Source organism: Diplotaxodon limnothrissa, linkage group LG8 (genome assembly GCF_057381915.1).
Source record: "Diplotaxodon limnothrissa isolate DT_005_m linkage group LG8, D_limnothrissa_male_GT1.1, whole genome shotgun sequence".
In the NCBI taxonomy this organism is placed as follows: Eukaryota; Metazoa; Chordata; class Actinopteri; order Cichliformes; family Cichlidae; genus Diplotaxodon; species Diplotaxodon limnothrissa.
This window is the reverse complement of record NC_140603.1, coordinates 26844163-26864709: the sequence shown is the minus strand read 5'-3', so window position 1 is coordinate 26864709 and position 20547 is coordinate 26844163.

The window sequence follows — 20547 nt, the reverse complement described above, 5'->3', positions numbered from 1 at the left end:
TTTTTGTTTGACGCCATGCCAGAATCAGACATGCAAATGAGGGAATACGTTAATCCAGGATGATGGCTCTCTGAGTGAAGTAATGACAGAGATGGTGCTCGTGTCTATTTACGTTGTCTGCGTGTGCTGTGCGTGTGGAGCTGCATTCAATGATGCCTACAGGGGATTTGCCTATTCAGCTAAATCAAGGAACTCTTATCGCTCCCATTTTGTTATCTCTAACACGGTAATTGCTGACTTCCAATCACGCTTCTTTTCCTTTGATAGGACAACTTTTCCTCCTTAGCGTTGAGTTCATTCTGACTTCCTTTTTGAACTTAGAGCCGCCCCACCTCCTCACCGACACACAAGAAATACCCACAGGAATACAAAGACCCACACCCGTATGCCCTTTGTTCATGCCAAGACTAAAAAGGAAATCATTGGAACACAGGAAAAAAAAATTTATTACAGCATCCACAGTATCACAGAAGCCTTGCTACATTAAGCTCTTACATGAAAGCATCATTAAGCGGATGTAATGTAGCATTAAGGAGAATTTGAACTTCCAAAGGTGATTGATGATACAAGTAAACAGCAGGGATGTGTTCTTACATGACACACTGGATACTGCTATTTAAGGTTTCCAATGTGTTGCATAATGTTTTTTTGGTGTTTTTTTGCTAGAATTGGGGGTATTTAGAAAGATTTAGCCTCAGGGACGGAAAAATAAAGCCAAAGTGGAAGTGATAAAAACTGGCCCCTTGAGGATGACTCTGAAACTCAATTAATTCCCAAAGATTTCCATGTTAAAATGCCCCATGTATTAAAAAGCATGTCTTTTATGTATTTATATATATATATGCAGTATGTAATTAGATATTTAAGAGATAGTCAACTGTAGCCTTCATGTTTATTGAGTTGCTCAATGATGCTGCAGTAACACTAGGGAAAACAGTGGCTGAAGACTGGCGGGGCGTGGTTCGTGGCGCGGCTGAAGGGGAGGTTGACACACCGGAGCTGCATTGGCACATCACCCATCTCTTGTATTAAACGCGTCAGGACCTGAGGTGGTTGCTGCTGTGGTGTATGTGTGACTGGGGTTCAAAGATACGGCATCCCAAATAAAGTGTAAGTGTGTGAACTATGTGGTCAGATCCATCATTCCTGTCACAGAGACCAAAATGATCATGGATGTTTGCAATGAACTTGAAGTCTTGTTGCCTTTAAAATTGTTGCTTTGCAGACAGGGTCCAGGTCTGCATCCACTTGCAGTCAGATGCTCTCTTGAAAGCAACTTTGGTGCTGCTCAGTCTGATATAGTTTGTGATAATACAACGAGCAGCTGTGATAAATTTAGGAAAATCACAAATCTGTTGTTATCTACATAAACAGAAATTCACATTAACTACTTACATTCAGAGCCCAATCAGAATGTTATAGATTTGAATCAGAAAAATCAGAAATTCCTCCACAAGCATTTTGATATTGGCTGCAAGAAAATAACATCGGCACTTGGCAGACACTTTTATATAGGAATAGAAATGGAAAACAAACCCTTGGCAACTGGCTGGATCAAGTCCCAAAGAGACATGTTGCAGGGGACTTCTCCAAACTGTCTGAGAGTAGTTGCAATCAGTCAGTGTTTGCATACAATTTGTCTCTGACTAGGTGACATGTGCAATTGCTTTGCAAACAAAAATGATCTAGAATTTTAGGGTGTTGCATGCTCAGCCTTTGGACAACTGGTCATTGCAGCTATTTGCAATCATTCACCCCCTGTAGTCTGTGGATGGAGCAGCTAACCAAGTCTTATCAAAACCTAATGCTCTACACTATTTTCGAATATGGCGACTTTAAAAAAAAACACAGGGGTAGCAGCCAAATTGAAGATAAAGATAAAGAATTTCAAAGGAATTCTTTATCCTAAAAAACAATCTTTCCTTGTGTTTAAACAAACAGTTTCGTTTGTTTACCAGAACCCTGCATGCAACACACAGGAGTAGAGTAACCAGATGAAAGATGTAAGACTAGAATATGTCAGCGTTAACATTTATGAAGTTTCGAATAGATATCACAGTAGGTGTACTTTTTGACTGACTGACCAAATGAACAAAGACCAAATCTAAAGAGATTTGAAGCAGTATCCACTTATTTAAGTACAATATCATCACAGCACTTGCATCCTTTTCCCAGCAATCATCATTCATTAAATGTCCCACATTTTCATCAACTCCAGTTTACCTCAAGAGATCTGCCATCTGTTATTGCATTCTGATATGAAATCTATAATTACCACGCAGAAAAGAAGGGGAAGAAATACTATATATGTCCGTCAAATGACAAATGGGAAACATTTAGCCTGTATAGGTTTTTGTTTTTAAATTAATATATCAAAACTTCTAATAAGAGAAATAGTAGAATTTCTAACATAAACATTCACTCATTTGTTATGATCTGGTCAATCTACACACCTTCTGTGAAATATCTGCCAATATCATACTTCATTTCATTTTCTCTGTGCACTCCCAAGAGCACACAGTTACAGCCCTGTGGTGCTTGGCTTCCTTCTGTTGAAGGGGGACTGCACCACATGTTGTGTTGCGGTTAACCAAGAGCCAGCCACTTTAAAAGATCCCAAATAGATGCAAACCATCTTGAACTAATCTTCTGTTTGAGGATGAGAGAGACCTGGTGGATTGATTACTCCACCACAGATAGCATCTGTGTAACCTGGGCCGGTTACACGGTGGTAGACCACAGCAACCAGATGCCACTCGAGCATCTGTTGGTGTCTGTTGGAAGCAGCTGTTTTCTGACAAGGCCGCTATATTAGAGAAGTCGGATTTGACTATCAAGGCTAAATAAACACACTTGCAGAGCTATAAATTTAACCGAGTTTTGACAGAGTGAGATTTAATTGCTGTCCGCACCTGAACTGTTTGAGTCATCACAGACGTCACAGTTTGTATTGTGTTATACTGACAGGTGGTGTCATTATACAAAGCGAGGACACACCCATAACACTCAGATTGTTGGAGCACACATGCACTACAGACATTACATTGTAGACATTACCCAATAGCTGTACATGTGAGAATTTAAATGCCCACAAGTGTTTGATCGGATATTAGCTAGTCTTTAGCCTGTAATGATGGATTGCACCAGTATGCAAACAGCACAGCCAGTAGTCCAGTGTATTACGCTCTAGCAAGTGATGTCAACTTCACATCTTGCCCACATAGGTCCCTCATCCAAACACATGAATTATTTTCAGTTGTGCGAACCGTTCTGGAAACAGTTCTAAAGGACAACTGTGGAAAATATTCCAGCCTGATTCTCCTGCATTTTAAGTTCAAGACTTTTCTTTAGCAGTTTGCTTGGAATAGAGATGTATTGGAAACTTCGCTGAACATTCAGGAAGGAATCTGGTCCAATACGTATGAGCACCCAGCTGTTAGGTGTGTAAGCAACAAAATCAAAACAAAGAACTGGTAACTCTGAAGTGGTCCCTTTTACTGTCTCAGTGGGGGCATTTAGCTTGCTATCCAGTCATTGCTTTCACTAGTAAGTTACGCTACCCAAAACATACAGTACTTGTCAACAAGTGGATTTTTTGGCTCACATCTAAAAGGGCATTTTACTCTTTCTCCACTAAGGTCCTTCGGCAAGTGTTTTAAGGAAAGTCAGAGTAATTATATTGGCTTTGTTACACCTGGCGTACAAAAACAATAACACAGGTCCTATTCACATGTTCTTTAAGGCAATTCTTGTGTTTAATAATTAAATTTTAATGTATACTTTATACATTTAATAGTTGAAATGGTTTATTTTTCCAAATGAATTAAAGTTTTCAACAGAATATCAAAAAAACACCAGATTTTATGTATTTTGTTAAAAAGATATCAACAGAAATCGAACTAGTGCTGAGCTGTACTTTATTGTAATACCATTTCATACCACAAGATGGTACACTGAGTTAATGTAACCTTTACTTAACCAGGCAAGTGATTAGGACCACTTATTTTTATTTACAATGGGGGGCAGAAATAGACAACACCTGTTAAGGAATACATCTGAAAAGGTTTCAGAACATATCAACTGGTGAAGAAGCTTTACATACATTTAGCAGTGAGACATAGATTTAAAAACACAGACAAAAAAAACTTTAAAGGCCAAATAACCAATCCAAGTCCCTGGACCATCACTGTCATAAGATACATAACTTTAACAAATTAAAACAAAAGTCAGAATCCTTGACCCATGTGGTCATGCTAGGAGTGTTTTGTTAACACTTTTTGGCTAAACTTGTCCCTTAAAGGGAAGGCTCAGCACAAATCAGTACAAATTTGTTCTGAGTGATTGCCTTCATCACATGGCGAAACATTTCTTTTTTATGAGTGTGAGCTCATCAGGATAGGCACTAGTAAAATGGTTTAATGAGTATGAAAAATGATGTGAATCATATGCTATGTACTTCACAGTCACCAGATCTCAACCCACCCCCTATGGGAAGAGTTTTCCTCTACCATATTCAAAGCCAGTCATCAGTACCGAATCCCAACAAGCATAGCTGAAACTCCGCCGTTATCTCCCTAGTTAAAACTTCTGATGATACAATGAAAAAATATGCACGACAAATGCAGAGATGTTGACATTGTTTCCATGGAGAAACAACCAGTAAAACCAGTTTTTACAGAGGGGGAAACATTGATCATATTTGATATTGATATTTGATATTGAAGTAAGCCAATCCATGTCTTTTTTTTATACAACAAAATTTAGATGGTTATGAAAGGATTGTAATCACAGCCACATTGATATACACTGCGGGGAAGCAGACAATTACTGAAGGAGACCATTTTTAAAAAATATATAGACATTCATGCCATTTAAATATATATTATGTAGACAAAAATATACCTGCAGGAGCTGCTTGGCTTTGGAAACCCATGCCATTAAGCTCCCAGGGCACAGTTTCTTTGCTGATGTTAAGGCCAGAGGAAGGCTGGAACTCTTAAAGGCTGGAACTTTTAAACACTATTTACACACATTCAGTGACCCTGCTCTCTAACTTCATGTGGGCTGCCAATTTGTGGCTAAAATGCTGTGGTTTCTAAGTGCTTCCACTTTGCAATCATATTGCTTACAGTCGACTAGCTAGGAGACAGACACAGGCTTTTTGCAATGGTGGCATCCTATTACAGTACCACAATGGAAGGCCAATACAACAGTAGATGTGGGCATGTTTAGTGTGTACTATAAGGAAATTGAAAACTTTCATTTTGCAAACATTTGTCAGCCAAGACTAACATAACGCTTTTAGCTGTGGCCTTTTCTGTTCTGACAAGCTCAAGCCTATGTTGATTGGACATGGACATGCCCATGTAAAGGACAGAAGCCAAAGATTTCAGTGCAACCAAATACAAACAGAATCGAGCCTGCTTCCAGAGACAATATTCAACTGTGGCCACAAGATGGCAGTAATTTAAGGTTCGATGCAAAGAGTTAAGAAATCATCTTGATAACCGAACATTATTTGAGATTGAAAGAAGTGAAATTGTTTTCACTTTGGTATGTTTTATTTGAGCTCGACTTTTAGATTTCATTGGGCATTGCTTGCCTTGATGCAACACTGATTTCCAGCAAAATTTATATTTCTTAACCTATTTTTCTAGCGGCAAAAGATAGAATCTATTAGTAAAATTTAGAAAATATAGAAGACCTCCCTGTATACTGCCTGCCCAGAACCAAACAACATGGAATATGTATGAACCCCACTTCAACTCACATTTTTTATGTGCTATATTTAAACAAATCACAATTTCTTCAAGTAGTTTACAATTGTTTTATAATTTATACAACATAAACCAGCCTTTGTTCTTAGGTTAGAACAGGGGAAAAATAAAAGAAACTGATATTTCAATGAAATTTTAATGAGTTGGTTTAATGAGTACGTAATGACTAACTGATTAAAAGTTCCAAGTTATTTTCCCAACACAGTCACACAGACATCTGGGCCACCCACAGGAAAACTTTTCTGGCTACACCTCAGCTCTTGGTATCGATGGCAGGGCGTTTTTTTTTCTTGTTTTTTTCTTTTGCATGACATATTAAAAGAAAGAAGGTGGCAGCAGTGGTGATGGAGATGGGAGTTTGGCCACACCACTGGAACAGTTGAGTACACTGAGAACGGTGCCGGAGTGTGATTAGCTTAGCGGCGGCAGTGCTTCGCCAGCTCCAGAGAAGCCAGTTCTCATCTGTCAGTGTGCGTTGTGTATGTTTGTATATGTGGGTGTGAGGGGTGGGGAGGGTGTGAACGAGAGTAAAAAACAGAGAGAGACAATAAGAAAGCGAAAAATAGGTGGGAGATATTGTAAGACAACCACTTGGGATTGGTATGTCTGCCTGCCATTTGAAACTGCAGGGACGTGTGGCCAGGCACCATGGTTTCAGTGTTACACCCAAAACAAACAAACAAAAGACTTTGGGCAGAGTGTGTGTTTGTGTGTCTGTGCAAGTGTGAGAGAGAGAGTGAGAGATTCTAAACCTCTGTGAATTTCACTGTGGCACACACACACACACATCCACTTCTGCAGGATGGATTTCCCTCCCAAGGTAACAATGACACAGTGCTTAGAGAAATCTTGCGGTGTTCCGGTTCATTGTGAATCTCTTGGAAAACCGTTCGTCACATTCCTAACACTCCACATCACATGTCACTGGTTCCTGGGCAAATATAAAATGCAAATATAGCATCTGATGTGCGTGTGTCATATTATAAAAAACCACGGCATAAAGTCACAGAGGGAGGAGTGTGTTGTCATGAGCAAACAGAGGGATGTATAATTGATACCAGAGCCTCCCAATAATGTCACTTTGATCACATTTCTCAGTAATTCAACACTCCACAAGTGTATGTGTAGAAAGTGCGTACCGTACTGGTACCTGCATTTCACATTTTTATTCCAGCCACGTGTATAAATATATATACAGTTCTGTTTTTCTTTCCTTTTTGTTCTAATTTGTGCCTCTTTATGCTCCGGTGGGGCACTGGGACCTCTTCATCCTCTCCAGATTTTTTGTCTGCTAAGGTTTCTGGGGTTAGGTCATATGAAAAACTTATTCCAGGGTTTGCTTCATCTCACATGTTTTCAATCACCTTTTCCTGCAGACCTTGCAGGTTCTGAGGCAGACCTTAACTCCAGGACTCCTCAACCTGGATCAGGCCAGTCACTGGGGAGCAAAGAAATTAGTTGGAATGAAGAAAATGAAGCAAGACTGAGCATGCGAATCCTCGTTTGCACACCCTTGTTAGTCTTATCTAACTCCTCTTGTCCTTTCTTATCCTATTTATAGTCCCCCATTGTCTCCACTTGTATTTGCTTGTCGCATCTCTAATCCTTTCCTCTTCTCCGATCTTCCCTCCTCTCGGCTTGTCCAGCCTTGTCTCCTTTTGTCACATCTCCTGTCCCGTGAGTGTTGTTTCCTCTACTCTTATTTCCCCTTTTTTGTCTAGCTTTCCTCCATTTGATCCTCTCATCTTCAGTTTTTTTTCCACCACAGTTATATCTAGTGGACGTGTTTGCTCATTTCTGAGCCTTATCTGGCTTCCCTGCTCACGTGTCCCTTCTCAAAACACACTGTTTCAGCAGCACCTGATCAAAATCTAACAGTTTTCAGCTGATCAATAACGATCTGTGACCAGCCAACCATCCGCAGATATATTAGGTTTTGTCAAGATCAAATTAGATTATGCTAGGGCCTGATACACACCTATCGACTATATTTAAAAGTTTAACATGGCCATCATTATGTCATCTAGTTGATTAGTCCTGTTATGAAGGAGAGCAATGTTGCTGTTGATCCTCCTGATATTTTGAATCTTGATGGGATAGGAAAAGGTGAATCTGACTGTAAAATCAAAGCACAGTCATATATTAACACTTTGTTACTCAAAGTGTAGCTCTTCCCCAAAGCACACACTGCTTTATTCTCCCTTTTGAAACTAATGGATACCATAATACTCATGCTTAATCTATCATGTTGCATTGCAAAAACTCATCAGGAAAGTTTACTGAGGTCAAAATTCAATGGAGAAGAATTCCATTTTCTCACAGGCTTCTTTACAGCCTGGTGCCTTTTTAAAATCTGAATTAGTAGCCTCAGGAGGAGGCTACTAATTCAAGAACCTGCTGTATTACTTTGTTAGGATTTTTGCTGATTTGCAAACTAATTTATTCAACACAAAATGATGTGCAGTGCCGCTTTTCACATATTGCCATCTGTATGGCGTCACAGGGCTGCACACGAGACTGTAAACCACACCGAGCGTTTTCTGCACTGGATTTCCTGTCGTCCCCTCGGTGCCATACCCTTAAAAAAATCCTGGAAACACTCCTGTACTTTTCCTCTCATATCCCCTCATATCTTCACGTCTCCTTTTGTGTGAACTCCTCTCCTCTGCTCATATCTTTCTGCCGGTTCTCATCTCCTCTCCCATCCTGTCTTCTCCTCCAATCTCCTCATCTGGTTTCCTCTCATCTCATCTCTCTTCCTTTCATCTCCTCTTTTCAAGTTTCATTTTTGTCTCGTCTTGTCCGCTCACATCTCCCCTCATCTTGTTGTCCGCACTTCTCTTTATTAGGTTACAGTGACATGCTAAATTATATGTAGCTGTCACTCTCTCACTGTTGCAGCGGACTGCCGAGTAAAATCTCATGTATTCTCCGAGCAGTGTTTATTGTTTCATCCATTGTTGAGGCCAGAAAGTCTCAAACTCACAAGATAGACAGGACAAGAGCAGGAAAGGGGACGCCAGTCTTTTTTATGCTTTCTTTGTCTTCCAAAAGTAGAAGCAAAAGAGGAAACAGCCTTGTGCTGGTGAGACAAGAAGCATATGCAACCAAGACAAAATTAAACAAAGGGCCTTCCCTTCTCTTCTCAGTGTACTAGAACGAGCTCTATTCCAAAGGATTTCCCTCAACACCACTCTTGGTGTCAACAGCAGGATTCATGGAGGCAAAGTGCGTTCACATGGATCCTGCAGAGAGGAGGGGCGGCCAGGGGTCACCTCAGGTCAGCAGCAGGCACCGCAGGAGGATGTGACTCTGCAGCCTAACAAGGCTTTGCTGATGCGGGCCTTCACATCACATCTGTCAGTGTAACTATTCCTCCTCCTCGCTGGCAAGAGCAAACTACATGCAACATTGAAGCCATGAGGGAGAAACAGTTTCCTGAGGAAGAGACCGGTGTGAAGGCCGACGAGGAACCGAGCTGTGGTTCCTTCTCCTACATTTGTTTTCATTCTCGCTGGGGTCGGAAGTGTTATTTGGGTTAGTATTCGGAGCGGTGGTTTATAAGCATGACTTCTGTACGATGGGAACAGGGAGTCTGGCGGACACATTTCTGAACTTTCTCTACTACTTCAGCTTAATTCGGCTTGAAGTAGAACAATAACATGTCGTCAAATGTAAAGTCACTGCTTGACGTAGATGAATACCACACCACAACTGTTTTTCAAAAACATCTTGGCACTTGGTTGGGCTTTGTCATTTGGCCTTCACTTTAACAAATATGACCTAATCACACTTGGGAGAAGCAGCTCTGCATAAAAGAAATAATGCATCACATAAACTGCCGTCATACTTGCCAGGTGTTAAAAATTTGATTTTAATCAATTTGCCTCAGGACACACAACAATATAAGTTACTTTTTGGGGAAAATTCCAGTTTATTAGGAATTGGGTCATATTTTAACAGTTTTGGCAACATCTTTGTAATAATATGCTCTCCAAGTTGGTTTTTGGAGATTTGGACACACAGCGACAACATCACTGCAAAGAAAATCACACAAGAGGCTGTCCTTTCCTATTTAACTGCTTGCTTCATACGGAGTTTATTTTGTGTTGATGTTGTGTTCATGTGGTTACAAAGCAAGACGCACACGGTGCTTAGCTTAGCTTTACATAAGAATGAAGGAGGAGCCAACTTGCCCAAGGTGATTAAAATGTACCTGGCAGCACCTTTAAAGCTCGTTATTTAGCACACTATGTCACGCTTGTTTCATCCCTGTATAAATGCAGTCTAACAGTGACAGCTCATGACAAATTAAAGGCTTCATAACCACATAAAAGCAAATAATCACCTTGTTGGTTTTAGACGTTTGTCTGTGCATGCACTTGACATCCTTGATAATGTGCAAATAACTTGATAATGTGACAGGTAGAGGCTAGTTGATTCTCTCTGCTCTTATTTTTATGGACCTTTTGCTGCATGGCATCCCTCTCTTTCTCTCAGGCTAAATATTTACACCCCCCCCCCCCCCAAAAAAAAAAAAGGTGTGTAAAATGAAATGAAGTATTATAAATAAATAATATAATGATTTTCAAATGTCACAAATTCATATTCTACTCATGAAAGAACACAGACAACATCGAATGACTGAAATGTAGTATTTTAGGAAAAAATGTTAGTTTAGTTTGAATTTGATGGCATCTCAAAAAGTTGGGACGTGGCCATGTTTACCACTCAGTCTGGTAACTGAGGAGAGCAGCTGCTGGATTGTTGGGAGAGAAATGCTGTCCCTTCCTTGTTTGGTTCTAGCTGACTCATTAGTCCCGGTTCTTCTTCGTCACATTTTTCATTTCATGATGAATCCAAATGTTTTGGGTTGGTGAAAGGTCTGGACTGCAGGCAGGCCAGTTCAGCACTCTGAACGCCTCTATTATTATGCCATGCTGTTGTATTAGCTGTTGAAATATGCACGGCCTTCTCTGAAGAAGACATCATCGGTTGGGATATATAGGACACAGTATGGAATTTCATATTTGGATTTGTCTCACTACAGTTTTCCACTTTGCCTCAATCATTTTAAAATTAACCTTGGCCCAGAGAAGCGGGTGGCATTTCTGGATCATGTTTATATATGGCTCCTTCTTTGAATGACAGCTCTTCAACCTGCATTTGTGGATGAAACAGTGAACACATAGTGATTTCTAGACGTGTTCTCGGGTCCATGTAGTGGTTTCCAAGCCCCCATCTTGCCCGTTTTTAATGTGATGTCGCCTGAAAAAACCTCAAAACAAATTATACAGCCTCATCTCAAACTTTCTTTGCCCTTTCCAGTGGGACCATCTGCTTCCTGGGTCCAGTACTGTCACAATCGGTGCACCAAGGCACCAGCAATGAGGGAGATTATACCCAAATCTTATTTTGACTAAAACTGCAGTATTTTCCCTGAGATCATACTGACATGATACCCAACAGAGCATACTGGTTTAAATAATGCTATTTTCTGTACATTGTTTCTTATATTGGCTATTTTCAACTTTAATCTTTAAAATCTAGCTTCTAGCTAAACAGTGGTCCCAAAATTCAGGGCTAAAAAATCACTACTCTGTATTACTGTCTGCATGGGCTAGACAGGTCCGTTGGTCATGCTGATAAAGATCCGCTGTTGAGCTGCATAGTACAACAAACATGTACCCCGATAAATGACAGGACGGGGGGAGTTTACCCAAGGCAGTAGACATAAACACAGCAGCCCTCTTGGATGGAGGGAGGTAATTTAGGCATACCACCACCATTAGCCCTATTAGGGTTCAATGCCTGAGAATCCACAGGACATTCCCCGTTCATGAGGGAAGGGGGAAAAGTACACTGCAATTACATGTGTTCATCAAAATAACAACAGAGGAGGAAATGGGAGAGGAAACCAAGGTGAAGTCTTAGCACTGGAGGTTCTTCTCAGCTGTCTGTAAGTCGGCCACTGAGGTAGGGTTGCACTGGGAAATGCCAGGAGCGGTTGGTGAAGCGTGCTGGCATTTCTGACACTGATCCTCGACTGAGTTAACAGAGATAAGGCATCCTGTCCACTCCCTCTGTGGGTCAGACATGCAAACTTTATCCAAGTTCAGTCTAACTCAGCATCGCATTGTCTTTCGCTGTGATGACTGGCTGTGTTTGCAAGCCTTCATATGTGAGGTTTGAGATTTTTTGTTGGATTTTATATCAGATGTTCTATAAATTATATGAGTTTTAAAAAATTTGAATATTTGGCACATCTAAAAAAATCTTCAGGAATTTGGATAACAGTTCAAGTCAGACAAAACCACATCCTCAGGATTTTATCAGCTGTTTTGTAACAAACACAAGTGGGTATAACTGGCCTTTGTGTCCAAATGCCGTGGCTGTGAACCATTAAGTCCTCAGGCTGCTTTGGCGTCTGATGGAGTTGATCCTTGAAGGAGCCAGCCTCGGTCTAAGGACTGTCCAAGCTCCAAATCTGCCATGACTCGGCGCACCCACACAATTGGAACAATTACAGGGGGAGGGAACAAGCAGTGGAATTTCAGAGGCCATGCCATCGTGTAGCAGAGCGAATTTCCTTCAGACTCACTTGGATAGTATCAAAGAGGGAGCGTAATAGTCTGCATTTGTCAAAGCTGATTGGATCTCTGCAAGAGAGCACAAGAGCAATAGTTTCAAATAATTTTGATAAATAGCATCCCAGGCAAAGGTGACATTAGGAAAATTCAGAACCAACATACTGAATCACTCATTGCGACGATGCTTCTGGTGAATGTCGTGCATATAATCTAAATGTTTCACAAAAATGTGACATCTTATTAATTTATGTTTCTTCTTTTTCTCTTGTTCTTTCTGCATCCTCCTCTCTGCGAAGATCCCGTGGTGTAATTATATGAACAGAAAAGGTCACAGCCCTGTTCTTTGTTTCACATTTTTGGTGGGTTTTAAAGAGGTTGTTATGGTTTGCAGATGTCACCCTGCATAGCATTTGGAGGGAGTCATTCCCCGGTGCTGTCAGGCAGGGACCCTCCTTTGCTCCCCTGTCTTCTCGCCTGGGTGTGGTGTCAGGGAGGGGTCTGTCCTGGGAAACCCCACAGGGTGGGTTTGAACATGGCCTCCAAGTGGGGTAAAAACACAAAGTAAGTGCATACACGTGTGTATTCAAACCTGAATGCAAAAGCGCAACATATGGCATGGAGATCACAGTAAATCTACATTCATGTTTGTAAAACAGAGGCTTTCAAATTCATCCTTAATATCAAAGAGGATCTGTTGGTCTGTACTTGAAAAGTACATCCATAAAAAGTCATACACCAACAGAGCAGCTGTTCCAGGCACGTGTTAGTAAATAAATAATGCTAATTTATCATTTGTTGACCACAGCTTCACACCCTGCAGAGCTCCACATCTTCCAAACCTTCTATCTCATCACTGTCACATTATGCTGTGAAAATGACACATTGCATCTTCCCATACATATTTCTCAGATTAACACCACAGCGATGATAGTTTTGAGTTTGGAACTCTGCTACTTTCAGCCTTTGGTGGTAACTGAAAATAAAGATTTTAAGACCTGTGTTCCAAAGTGTTCCAAAACCTGGATCGTTAAGCATTAATGTCGCGTGACACAGCACGGCCCTGTCTAGCAGCAAATCGACCAAAAGAAGCCGGTTGTCTTTTTTTTTTTGCCTCTGCTAGACTGGGAACATTTATAGCCAGAGTGTATAATCTGTCTGTGGAGTTTGGCTTATACTAACATGGTGCCACAAGCTGAAGAGGTACTTGGTAATGAAGCATTCCTCCTAAGAGAAACTTGGCTTATTTTAACACATTAAGACTGTTTGTTGAATTGCAATAAAGTTTCTAATAAGATGATTAAAGTAAAGTATGTGGTAGCGCAGGTGAACTGTTTGGTCCAAAATAAAAAGCATTTAGGACTAATTAGATACCTCCATCTTCATGCCCAAGATTTTGAGTGACTGATTAACTGAATAACTTGACTTTGTTCACGTTTAGTCTTGGTTTGTAAAATATTTCCAAAAATGAAAGTTCTGCTAATGTTGGATCCTGCTAGACAGCCTCTTTTTTAGTCTCTTAGATCACTAAATATTACCTTTTAATAATTAGCAATAAGAAACAAAAACGTCTTGCTTATAAAGATAATAAATTCATGACAAGACAGCTTAGTGTGAGAGATCATCAGTTTGAGTCTTCCATGAAGCATTTGCCCATGTTCTTTTGTTGCTTTTTTAAAGATTTATTTTAGTCTTTATTAGACAGAATAACATTTTACAGGAAAGCCACTCTGTGTGTTCTTTGGTTACTAAATAGCAGAGGTGGGACCAAGTCATTGTTTTGCAAGTCTCAAGTAAGTCTCAAGTCTTTATCCTCAAGTCTCAAGTCAAGTCTCAAGTAATGTCAGGCAAGTCAGAGTCGAGTCTCAAGTCAATGGTGTAAAAGTCCGAGTCAAGTCACAAGTCTGAAACTTTGAATTTCAAGTCCTTTCGAGTCTTTAAAAAAAAAACAAAACGAAAAAATAATGTTGCAGTTATGCTAAATGTAAATATTAGACCATGTAATTTTAAAATCTGTGTTTTTCTCAACACATGACAAAATAGTGAACTTGGAAAATATACACAAATTGTGAAATTGCACCTCTTTAAAATGCAGCTCAATTAAACCTAGCTCCAAGAATAATTTTCACCGACAGTTCTGAGATAAGCTGCATGTTATTCTTGGATGCGGTTGTAGGACCGGCTTTAAAATCGCATGACAAAAATATCATACACATTAAAAAAAACTGCATCACCAATGTGGCCTGGACAACATTTGCTAGTTAGATGAAGTCAGCTATCTCATCCTAGCATATTTATATGCATATTTATAATTATACGGTTCTTGGAGTGAGTGCATACACTCATGAAGTTTAGTAACTTCCGGTCACTGCAACAAGCCCAGGTACAGTTTACCGACGGATGGGTACAGGACCTTGAAATGCACCGTGTAGAACGAAAGACCATCGTACGTATCATAAGTTTACCAGTCTCACAAATTGTCGTCATAAATACACATTCCTTAACCGTTTATTAATAGGACCTTTGAGCTCAACGGTAATTAATTAGTAGTGGAAATAATTTCTGGTACCCATCACAGAAATGTAGCAGTGACAACAATATTGTATGCTGTAATCGTACTGGGCAATTAGTGATACAAAAAACCTGATTTATCCTGTGAATAAAAGTATGTTTTTGTCAATGTACCATAATAACAGAAGCGAAACGCAATATTGTGTCAGGACAATTCACTATTTATGCACAATAAACAAAGGAGCATAGCGCGACAATTTCTGTTCAGCGCCAGACTTGCTTGTAACCTATATCACCAATTATGTTATGAAAATGACGTATTAACTACTAAAAAACACTGACCTTCGTGTAAATGCTTGGAGCAGACTAACCTGTGAGCTGGAGGGTTCTGGGACGTTATATTTGATCTTTGAATGGCTGCAATCCAGGCCATCCGTCGCGTCTTTGTTACTTCGGAAACATGGCTTGAACAATTTCTCTTCAACGACGTAATCCGATAACAACTGATCTCTTTACCCGTCGGCTTCCCGTGGCTGTCATGCGACCGGCTATTGCAGTTAATAATACAACAGCTTCTTGACATTTTTGTGTTTCTTTTTATCGCTGTATAACTGATTTTAATTGAAAGCCTGCGTGCGCTAGTACCGCTTGCCACGAGTTCCCAGAATCCTTTGCGGTTCTACCCGTGAATGACGTCACATTTTCAATCTCTATATAATATGCATGTTAAATTTTATATTTGGGGTAAAATATCAAGTCTTTTCAAGTAAACCGGTTCAAGTCCAATTCAAGTCCCAAGTCATTGGTGTAAAAGTCCAAGTCAAGTCACAAGTCTTAGAACATTTTTTCAAGTCAAGTCTAAAGTCATAAAATTAATGACTCGAGTCTGACTCGAGTCCAAGTCATGTGACTCGAGTCCACACCTCTGCTAAATAGATGTGATTACACAGGGCATCTGTGCTTTCTTTGTTGCAAGAAAATGATCAACATTTCTTCCATTTTAAAAGACTGGGCGTCATTGTACAGAGAACCAATGTTAGTATATCTATTCACTGCCATCAACATCAATAATATAAATATTTCTATGGATTGGACTCAGTTTAAAGTGCTTACAGAATGACCGCAGTGAATTTACTTCTGCGCTTGTAAATAGTTTAAAAATATGAACATTCATTTAAATTTAGGTCGGTCATGTCTTCAGGAGAATGATGCACGCTTTAACACCAAGTCGGCAGGGTGATTTTAAATGGCGCTTTGTCAATTCCAGCTCTGGCCTTTAAAGGAAAGCAAATGTTCGTGCACCGCTGCATTATAAATGGATTTGATTTTGAGGAGTACTTAGGCACAGGACCAAACTAGTCTGAAAGGCCAAGGGACTGTAAACTAATATTGGTTTACAACACATGGCCCAGATTTCATAACCGACATTAAGACCCAATCCTAGTGGACACTCGTGTAGAAAAAGGATGATTGATGAACGTAACAGAAGGTGTAAGTTCTATATGTGTGTGTCACTGTGTGAGCACAGTTGTTTGCTGCATTAAAGTCCCTCTGTGCAGTGAACTGCAGGTACCTGTGACAAAATACATCTGTTAATTAAATGAGAAATAAAGCAGTTGAACACTTTAGGAAATGCACTTTCTTATTATGGCAACAGACTTTGCTTTCATGTCTGTTAAACATTAAGCTTCGACCAGTGGCCAGTTAGTCTATCTTAAAATGACTGGAAATGGGAGGAAACTGCTAGTATAGTTCTGTCCATAAAAACCTGCATACAAGTACCTTTTAAGCTCCACTGGTTGTTCGGGGACCTCAAAGTGACAACAAGACCCCAGGAAAGTGAATGCTCACAGCCAAGAAATAGTCAAACAAGATTTTTTGTGCATTTCGAAAGGAGCCAGGTTCTTTTCTTCTTTTGTTTTTGCAAAGGTAACCTGACTATACCTTAATATTATGAGAGCAGTCCAAGCCTGCAATATTTTTTTCAATCTTCTTTTGGTGATTCATTCACTGTAGCTTCAGTTTCCTGTTTTTAGGTGAGAGGAGTTGCTTCCTGTGTGGCGTTCTGCTGCTCTGCCATTCAGAGATTCTCCTCTTCGTACCTTGGTTGTAACAACTGGTTATTTGAGATACTCTTGCCTTTCTATCAGCGCCAGTCAGTGTAGTCATTCTCCTCTGACTACTGAGACCAACCCAGCCATGTATATACAAAGTCACTTAAATCGCCTTTCTTCCCCATTCTGATCCTTGGGTTGAACTTCAGCGGGTCATCCTGACCACATCTAAATGCCCAAATGCATTGAGTTGCTGCCATGTCATTGGCTGATTAGAAATTAACAAGCAGATGAACAGGTGCCACTAATGAAGTGGTTGGTGAGTGTATTTTTACTGTTTCAGCAACAGAGCAAATAAACCCAAATGTTAAGCTATTCCCTTAGAAACTGCCTGCAGAGTAACCTCTCTTTGTTTTACATGTCCTTTATGTAGGGTGCCTCATTACCTTCTCTAATAAAAACTACTTTTCAAACAAAAGCCTGGGTCTTTGATGAACACCAACAAGAAAAGGCTTGTGCCTAAATGCAGACCTTCAAAAGTTCCACAACAAAAGCCATGTAAAGAGACTAAAGTTAAACATTAAGGCTGAGAATCCTAAACTGAAATCTGTGGGAGAATTTTATAAAAGGAAAGAAAAGAAACTGTTAATTATTGATTCTATTTATGCAGTTTAAAAAGTTTATTTTCCGCAGTTATTTTGCCCATAGTGACTTAAAATCATCAAAAGCTCTTCATCCCTTTTTTTAAGCTTGAACAATTGATAAGTCAAAATCTAAAGAAATGGAGGATGACTTAAGACTTTTGCACAGTTTTTTTTTAGCATTTCTGTACCTATTAAACCTTTCAAAAGCATTTGTGTTGATTACATTAACCATGTTAGATTTGTATCGAGATACTCAAGCTAGGCCAGTAACCTCAGCAGTAATAACATTATTCTAACAGCACACTTGAAACAAGTCTTTTCTAACAACAAAATTAAAAAAGATCCATGCAACTTACAGCGTTGAAAATCATAACTACAAACTGGTTTTGTTTTGTTTACCTATATTTTAAATAAGTGAAGCTGTGACACAATGTGTGCAGTGGGTAGCTGATGTGATATAACCCCCATGGTAGTGCAGACCGGTATGTTCAGAGGGATGCTCTGCTCCTATTAAAGAGCTGGAAAGAGAAACTAAAGCCAGGCAGTGATCAGTCTTACTTACCTCAATATTAATACTGTTATGCTTTGACTTTTGTTTGAGGCCTTGAACTTAAATTGACCAAACAGAGGAAGTTTGAAATAAGAGTCTGCCACCACTAAATGCCTGCTTCAAATAAATGTCTGTTACCTTCAACAATACTACAAGAAATGCTAAACTGTTATTGTATTCCACTCCTTCTATACTGCCTAATAATCCAGACAATAATACTGTTATTTAGAGGTCACACAGCACGTCTGTGCACCCAGTCTAAAGCTCAGACCTGGCTGTTTGCCAGGCTCTGGTGATAGGTATCGGCATGCTTGTGCTCTGAGTCATTACAGTAGTTCTGTAAATAGCAACCCAACGAAAAGGAAATATCTTAGATCAAATCGGAACATGAGTATTTTTCCCTAAATGCTTCCCCAAACATAGCACACACACACACTCACACACAGCAAAGAAGCAACCACCTACACACAGGCATGCACACTCACACTTTGGTACACTCTGCTTTGTCTTCTGAGGATTAGAGACTTTCTGGGATGACGATGACTCAACTGCTCCGCTGCGAGGATAATGTTAACAAAATAGAACATCTTATCAAACTGGTTCCTTGCTGCTTTACCACTCGCAGAAGAAGAATTGCAGTCTCTCTCTTGACATGTCCCGTTCAAACCTTTGATTTAGATACTAAACCAGATGACCAGAGCACTGGAGTTGCTCGCCATTCCCACACGGTCAATATGTTTCACTCAGATTACCGATTGTCACACCATAAAAATGAAGAAGTGACCGGTGGGGTCTCGTTGCAGCCTTTCTCTACTCTTTGGAAAGTCTCCCACGAAACGAACTGAAGTGCTACAATAACTTCACAACACACTTTCCCACTCCCAGAGGCTACATCCATACTACAGAGTAGCTGTTAATCTTGATGATACAGGATACAACGGCTCCGCTGTGGCTGCATTGCAGACTCAAATCTCTTTCTTACTCTCCATTTCAGTGACACATATCAGATATGTTATTTGTTGTCTTAACTAGGGTTTATTTACACGGGTCCAAACTTTTAGATTTTTAACTCTTTGCTGTACCAAAGCGGAAATGTCATGTTCAAATATGCTTTTGCGTTTCAAAGTGGATTGTCTTAATGGGCAAGAGTTGAGTTTTAGGATCTTTTATTTAATCTACGCTCAGATCAGATGTGCACACAATCTGGAAGATTTATTATTACTATTAGATACAGATATCTCATGATTGTGAGATTTTCCTGACTGATAATATAAATGAGGAAACCACATTAACCTGATTCTTTTCCCCTATTGTAGGATGTTATTAAGAGGCCACATCTGTGCCACAAAATACTTAAAACCAGATGTGTGTTACAATGTCAATACAGCCTGAGTCCTGTGGGCAGCATGTCAGGTTTATGCTGAGTGTGTAAATGTTGCCAGTGACAATTGTGTGCATTGGGAGTGCAGTTGTATGTCATTATATTTCAGCTGGGGTTTTTTGGTCTGATCCAGGAATGTGTAGGAGGCCCTTAATGGTGACATCACCATGCTGTGTATGACTCCCTTGAGTCACGATGTTGACCAAAACCAAGCTGCCTGGTCATGACCTTTTTGCTCTCGAAAACAGAATGATGCAATTACTTTTAAACAGTGGCAACATCCTAAAGTGGGAACATTTTACACAGAGTACAAAGAGAGTGGTTTCCTGAGTAATACCAGTGATTTAAATGTTACTTTATCCGTTCACCCAGTGTCTGTTTAAGCTTTTTGTGACAAGCACACTGACTGTACTCACAATTTATTAGGTACACTTGTGCGACTGCTTGTTTAAGGCAAATACCCAATTATATGTCAGTAACTCAATGCATTTAGCCATGTGGACATGGTCAAGAAGACATGCTGAAGTTCAAAATGAGCATGAGAATGGGGAAGAAAGGCGATTTAAGTGACTTTGAACGTGGCATCGTTTTTGGTGCCAGACTGACTGATCTGAGTATTTTGGAAACTGCTGCTCTACTGGGATTTTTCCATAAAAACATCCCTAGGGTTTAAAGAGGTTAGTCCGAAACAGAGAAAATATGCAGTAAGTGGCTGTTTTTTTTGGGCAAAATGCTTTGTTGTTCTCAGGGATCATTGGAGAATTGGAGAAAGCACTTATACAAAGGAAACAATAACTCAACCACTTGTTACAACCAAGGTATGCAGAAGAGCATCTTCTGAATGCACAAAATATCAAACGCTGACGTAGGAAGCAGAAGACCACATGGGTGCCACTCCTGGCAAGATGTAGATGGGATGCGCTACTGGACACACAAATGGAGTGGCTGGCATGTGTAGATAACTGAGTAATATAATCATTTACTTGACTCTGAATGTTTTATCTTACTGTACAGCTGGTGATTGATTTTGTCCTGGTCCTCTA